Source organism: Hylobates moloch, unplaced genomic scaffold (genome assembly GCF_009828535.3).
Source record: "Hylobates moloch isolate HMO894 unplaced genomic scaffold, HMol_V3 SCAFFOLD_5, whole genome shotgun sequence".
Classification (NCBI taxonomy): Eukaryota; Metazoa; Chordata; class Mammalia; order Primates; family Hylobatidae; genus Hylobates; species Hylobates moloch.
This window is the reverse complement of record NW_026652280.1, coordinates 121,446,254-121,452,253: the sequence shown is the minus strand read 5'-3', so window position 1 is coordinate 121,452,253 and position 6,000 is coordinate 121,446,254. Positions and strand designations below refer to the sequence as shown.

At 37.5% G+C, this 6,000-nt stretch overlaps 1 long non-coding RNA gene across 1 annotated transcript in view; it reads right to left on the bottom strand.

The window, feature by feature from the left end:
* Positions 1-1,349: 1,349 nt before the first annotated feature.
* Positions 1,350-6,000, bottom strand: part of LOC116468365 (uncharacterized) — a 97,101-nt gene continuing 92,450 nt past the window's right edge. Inside the window, exon 6 of the long non-coding RNA XR_004248030.1 lies at positions 1,350-1,440. This is a non-coding gene — a long non-coding RNA (uncharacterized LOC116468365). The remainder of the gene's footprint in view (positions 1,441-6,000) is intronic.

Genomic DNA, 6,000 nt, shown 5'->3' with positions numbered 1-6,000 from the left:
TATCCTGCCTCAGCCTCCCGAGTAGCTGGGATTACAGGTGCACACCACCACACCTGGCTAATTTTTGTATTTTTAGTAGAGATGGGGTTTCACCATGGTGACCAGGCTGGTCTCAAACTCCTGACCTCAAATGATCCTCCCACTTCTGACTCCCAAAGTGCTGGGATTACAAGCATAAGCCACCTCACCTGGACCATTTTCTTTCTATCTTTGCAAAATATGTCCATGTAAGTGTGCAAGAATAGAATATACTATTTTTTTATTTTTATTTATTTGTTTATTTTGAGATGGAGTCTCGCTCTGTTGCCCAGGCTGGAGTGCAGTGGCGCGATCTTGGCTCACTGCAAGCTCCGCCTCCTGGGGGTTCACGCCATTCTCCTGCCTCAGCCTCCCGTGTAGCTGGGACTACAGGCACCCGCCACCACACCCGGCTAATTTTTTGTATTGTTAGTAGAGTTGGGGTTTCACCTTGTTAGCCAGGATGGTCTCGATCTCCTGACCTCGTGATCTGCCTGCCTGGGCCTCCCAAAGTGTTGGTATTACAGGCGTGAGCCACTGCGCCCGGCCGGCATTTTCTAAATAATTTTATCTGTAATGGTAGCTACTGTTTATTTTTCTGTTTATGATCTGGAGAGTGATTTCTGTTTTCTATAATTTTGTTAAATTGATTTGATTGAGCAAACACATGAAGGGTGGGGAATGTGACTTAAGAAAAAATAAACAGTAGATTCAGCTTGATTGAATGGTAATGCTCTTTTTCCAGTAGTTTCTAAAGGTGAAGAGACTAGCTGATTATGAAAACTGACTACCTTCTAAAATGGGAAAACATTTGGATTATCTGGTGTTTAGCTTAAAAATATTTTTTCCATTATTTCTTAAAACTGCGTGTGAATCCACAACTGTCTCAAAGTAAAATATTTTAAGGATTAATTTTACTTTATTTTTATTCATTCATTTAAAAATCATCATTTTTTTTCCCAGCAACTACTATGTTGCCCACATATGGCTCAAGTATCTAATGAGCATATGGTGTTTGAACTGTGGTTAAAATTGTGGGAAAAAAGCAAAATGTCATTTTTCAAGTATCTTACATACTAAGAGACAGAAAACAAATCAATAAAGAGGTGTTGATAACAGCTCTAGAAGAAAATAAAGTGAGATAAAGGGTCAGATATTGCCAGATGGTGCCATTTTTGATAAGATGATGATGATGCTGGAAATTATCTCTGAGGAGAAATATTTTAGGAAAGGGAGTGACCATTTCAAATATTCAACGGAGAGTATTTCAGGAAGAGAAACTGGCAAAAGTGATCCCTGGAAGCTTCATATAGGTGTCTAAAGTCTGGGGCTGAAGATAAAGTTTTTATTGACAAAATGTACAAATTTGTTCCATTCTTCTATTGCATCTGTGGTTTTGGGACATCCAAATGATGGGTCAATCTAAAAAATTACAAAAATATGCACAGAAAAAGAAGAAATATTTACTGTTTCATAATATGGAATTCATTATACACAATCACAGGGTGATGGGTGCTGACGAATAAAATAGCAAATGGGTGCTTTATATATATTATCACAAATTCCTCACAGTTGCCTTCTTCCTTCTTTGTAGCATGTAAGTATATTTTTGTCTTCATAATTATTAGGATAAATTTTAACAAACGGTTTATGGCATAATCGTTTGCCAAAAGTATTTTAGTAGTTACGCAAGAAGAATAGAGACTATCAGTGCAAATCCAAAGAAACCTGGGTACCTCAACTTCACTCTCCACCCACTCCTCTCCCTTTCACTGTCCAGTTCATCATTTTCCTTTTCTTCGCTTTCATATTCTATTTCTTCATTCTTCCTTTTTATTGACATTTATAATTAACATGTACACACACACACACTTATATAAATACTGTTCAATAAATTTCATAATGCATTTCAACTTAGTTTGGACATTTCAAGTGCAAGAATTACATATTTTCATTTTTGTATGCTTAACAATATGCAATACTCAATACACACAAGCATATTAAATGTTCCTTACATGAAATAGTGCTGTTAGGTAGAGCATAATAAAGGCATAGAGTCAGGAATATACAAAGTAACTCCCCAAAATTGAGTTGTTTTTCTATGTAGGCTAATGGTTAAAACATGTGAAAGGAAAAATAAGACTCATTGTCATTTTTTACTCTCTTGTCTTTGGGCCAGTTATGGATTGAAGGGCATATTATTCCCTTTAGTTCTTATACCAACCATGAGATGTTGATAGTATCATCATTCCCATTTTATATAGAAGAAAACATTGGCATAGTAAGTTTATACCACTTACTTCATTTGTTTAATAATAGAGGTTAGATCATAAATTATCAGTATTTTCTAACCTGCTACAAAATAGTGTGGAAGATTTCACTTGCAAGTGACAAAAATCCCTATTCTAACCCATTTAGAACATCTGAAAAGCAGAATTGGTTTCACATAGAGTTGGATTCAGTTAGTCAAAAAAAAAAATTGCACGGCAATATCTCTCTCTGTCTTGATGCTAATTTCCTTCGTGTTCCATTCTCACGCAGGTTCTTTCTTTATATTGTATATTTAGCTTCCAGCAGCTTCAGCCTACATTCTAATCCGTTAGCAGATGCAGTTATAAAAGGGGCATGATATTTTCCAAGGATTGCCATGCCTTTTCAGAAGTCTTTTTAGTCTTTTTAGCTCTGGATGGTGTAATTACAGCCAATTGTGCATGTCTGAACTGTAGCCCCTTATATAAAAGGCTCAGGTTGGTCAACTTTCAGTACTTTTAAGTACTTTTGAGACTGTCTTCAAAATACATTCTGAATTTGATTACTTCCATTTATTTATTTTTTGCCACCTACCCACACCATCGATTGGTAGCACTACCATAATATTTAACTGATTTTCTTGCTTCCAGTTTGATACCTTTAAGCTCTATTTTCCACAAAGCATTGCAGATTGATTTTTTTTAAGTTTAATCACAGTAGTCCTAGTTCTAAATGCATTTATAACTTCCCACTGATTTTAGTATAAAATTAAACCTCTTATCATGGCCTAAAAAGTTTTACATAATCTATCACTGCATAACTGTGGGACCTATTCTCTTACATTCTTCCTTTTATTCACTGGTCTTTTTTTGCTTTTTTTCTCTTTCACACAATTGTACATCAGTGGATATTCCAGCATTCACTGAATATTCCCTTACCATGCTTATTTATTTTTTAAAAGTTTTATCAGTGTCTCATTTTCTCATCTGTACATTGAACACATTGCACCTATGATAAAATGGTGATTAAATGTACTAATAACCAAAATGTGCTTATGAACTTTCTCACTACATGAAAATGTGCATTATCATTGTCATCATCAACATCACTCCTACTGTTAACAGAAAGCATTTCCAATCCAGACCTCAAGAGAGGGCTCTTTGATCTCATGCAAGAAAGAATTCAGGATGTGTCTGCAGTGCAAAGAAAAAGCAAGTTTATTAAGAAAGTAAAGTGGTAAAAGGGCAGCTACCCATAGACAGAGTAGGAGGTTCCTGAAAGTAAGAGGAGGAACACATTCGCCCTAGGTACAATGTTTGTATATATGGGAGATGTGTTCTCCTTCAGGGTTCTGTGATAAAGAATTAATTTTCTTAATTACTATGTTTTACAAGAATCAATATTATTATCTTTAAAGCAAAATTAGGAATGACTTTGTTCTCTAGATATCAGGATATCTGAACACTCTCAGTCTGGGTCTTAGTAAACATTATTGATTTGTTCCCTTAACCATAAACATCTAGAAGCTAGGAATGCCTAATTTTCTGGAAATTCAGCCCAGCAAGTTTCAGCCTCATTTTCCTAGTCTTCACTCAAAATGGAGTCGCTCTGGTTAGAATGCCTCTGACACTACCAGAAGACTATTTTACTTATTTATATGTATTCTTGCATATTGTCTTCCTCCTTAGTTGCATTAACTTCTGTGGATGCAAAGGCTTTGTAATTTACCCTTTATCACCAGAGACAAATATAACACCAGGCATCTATCTAGTAAGAGGTCGATACATATTCATTGAATGAATAATTTGTATAATAAATGTAATCATAACTCATATTGTCCCTCTATATTTGTGCTTTTCATTTTCAAGGGGCACAGGTATTCTCATGTCCCTTTGTTCAGGTGGTAGTGTTTATTTTTCGAGAACACAGAGAAGTCAGGGAAAGAGAAAATAAACACTCTATAAAAAGGGCAAGATATCAAAGAGCACTGGAAAATCATTTATCACCATTCAGAACATAAAAGTAGCTCCAGTGACCCATAAGCAACTCTAATGACCCAGACAATAGATACGGTATACTAGTAATTTTGCTATTGCCTTTGAATCAGATGTCTATTACATTTTGATCTAGTAACCCACACTAATGACTCTTTCTTTCCTTGTCTGTGGCTGTTTCTACTTTTAACACTTCTTGTCTACTCCTTCCAATGCATTATCTATTTATTTACACATATATTTAAATTCACCAAAAAAAGATGGATCAATCAATTGCATAATGATCATCTGTGGCAAATGATTCCATTTTTGCTCTTCTACTTGATAGCTAATATGGTTTGGCTGTGTTCCCACCCAAATCTCATCTTGAATTTCCATGTGTTGTAGGAGTGACCCAGTGGGAGGTAACTGAATCATGATGACAGGTATTTCCCATGCTGTTCTTGTGATAGTAAATAAGACTCATGGGATCTGATGGTTTTAAAAACAAGTTTCCCTGCACTAGCCCTTGTTTTGCCTGCCGCTATCCATGTAAGATGTGACTTGCTCCTCTTTGCCTTCTGCCATGATTTTGAGGCCTCCTCAGCCAGATGGAACTATAAGTCCACTAGACCTCTCTTTGTTTTGTAAATTGCCCAGTATCCCAGTCTCGGGTATGTCATTATCAGCAGCATGAAAATAGACTAATACAGTAAATTGTTACCAGTAGAGTAGGGTGCTGCTATAGATACCTGAAAATGTGGTAGTGACTTTGGAACTGGGTAACAGGCAAAGGTTGGAACAGTTTGGAGGGGCTCAGAAGAAGACAGGAAAATGGGAAAGTTTGAAACTTCCCAGAGGCTTGTTGAATGGCTTTGCCCAAAATGCTAATATCAATATGGACAATGAAATCTAGGCTAATGTGGTATCAGATAGAGATAACGAACTTTTTCGGAACTTCAGCAAATGTGATTGTGTTATTTTTTAACAGACAGACTGGTAGCATTTTGCCCCTGCCCTAGAGATTTGTGAAACTTTAAACTTGAGAGAGATGATTTAGTCTATCTGGTCAAAGAAATTTCTAAGCAGCAAAACATTCAAAAGTTGACTTGAGTGCTGTTAAAGGCATTCAGTCTTTGACAATGCGATGGAAAAGACAATCCCATTTTCCGAGGAGAAATTCAAGCTGTCTGCAAAAATTTGAATAAGTTATGAGGGTCCAAAGGTTAAACCCCAGGACAATGGGGAAAATGTCTCCAGTGCATGTCAGAGGTCTTCACGGTAGCCCCTCTCATCACAGGCCTGGAGGCCTAGGAGAAGAAAAATGTTTTCCTGGACCAGGCCAAGGGTCCTGGTGATGTGTGCAGCCTGGGGACTTGGTGCTCTGCATCCCAGCCACTCCAACTGTAGCTAAAAAGGGCAAAGATAGAGCTCAGGCCATGCCTTTAAGGGTGCAAGCCCTAAGCCTTGGCAACTTCCATGTGGTGTTAAGCCTGTAGGTGCACTTAAGTCAAGAACTGGGTTTTGGGAACCTCCACCTAGATTTCAGAGGATGTATGGAAACACCCGGATGTGCAGTCAGAAGTTTGCTGCAGAGGTGGGACCCTCATGGAGAACCTTTGCTAGGGCCGTGCAGAAGGGAAATGTGGGCTTAGAGCCCCCACACAGAGTCCCTACTGGGATACTGTCTAGTGGAGCTGTGAGAAGAGAGTCACCATTCTCTAGACTCCAAAATGGTAGATCCACTGACAGCTTTCAT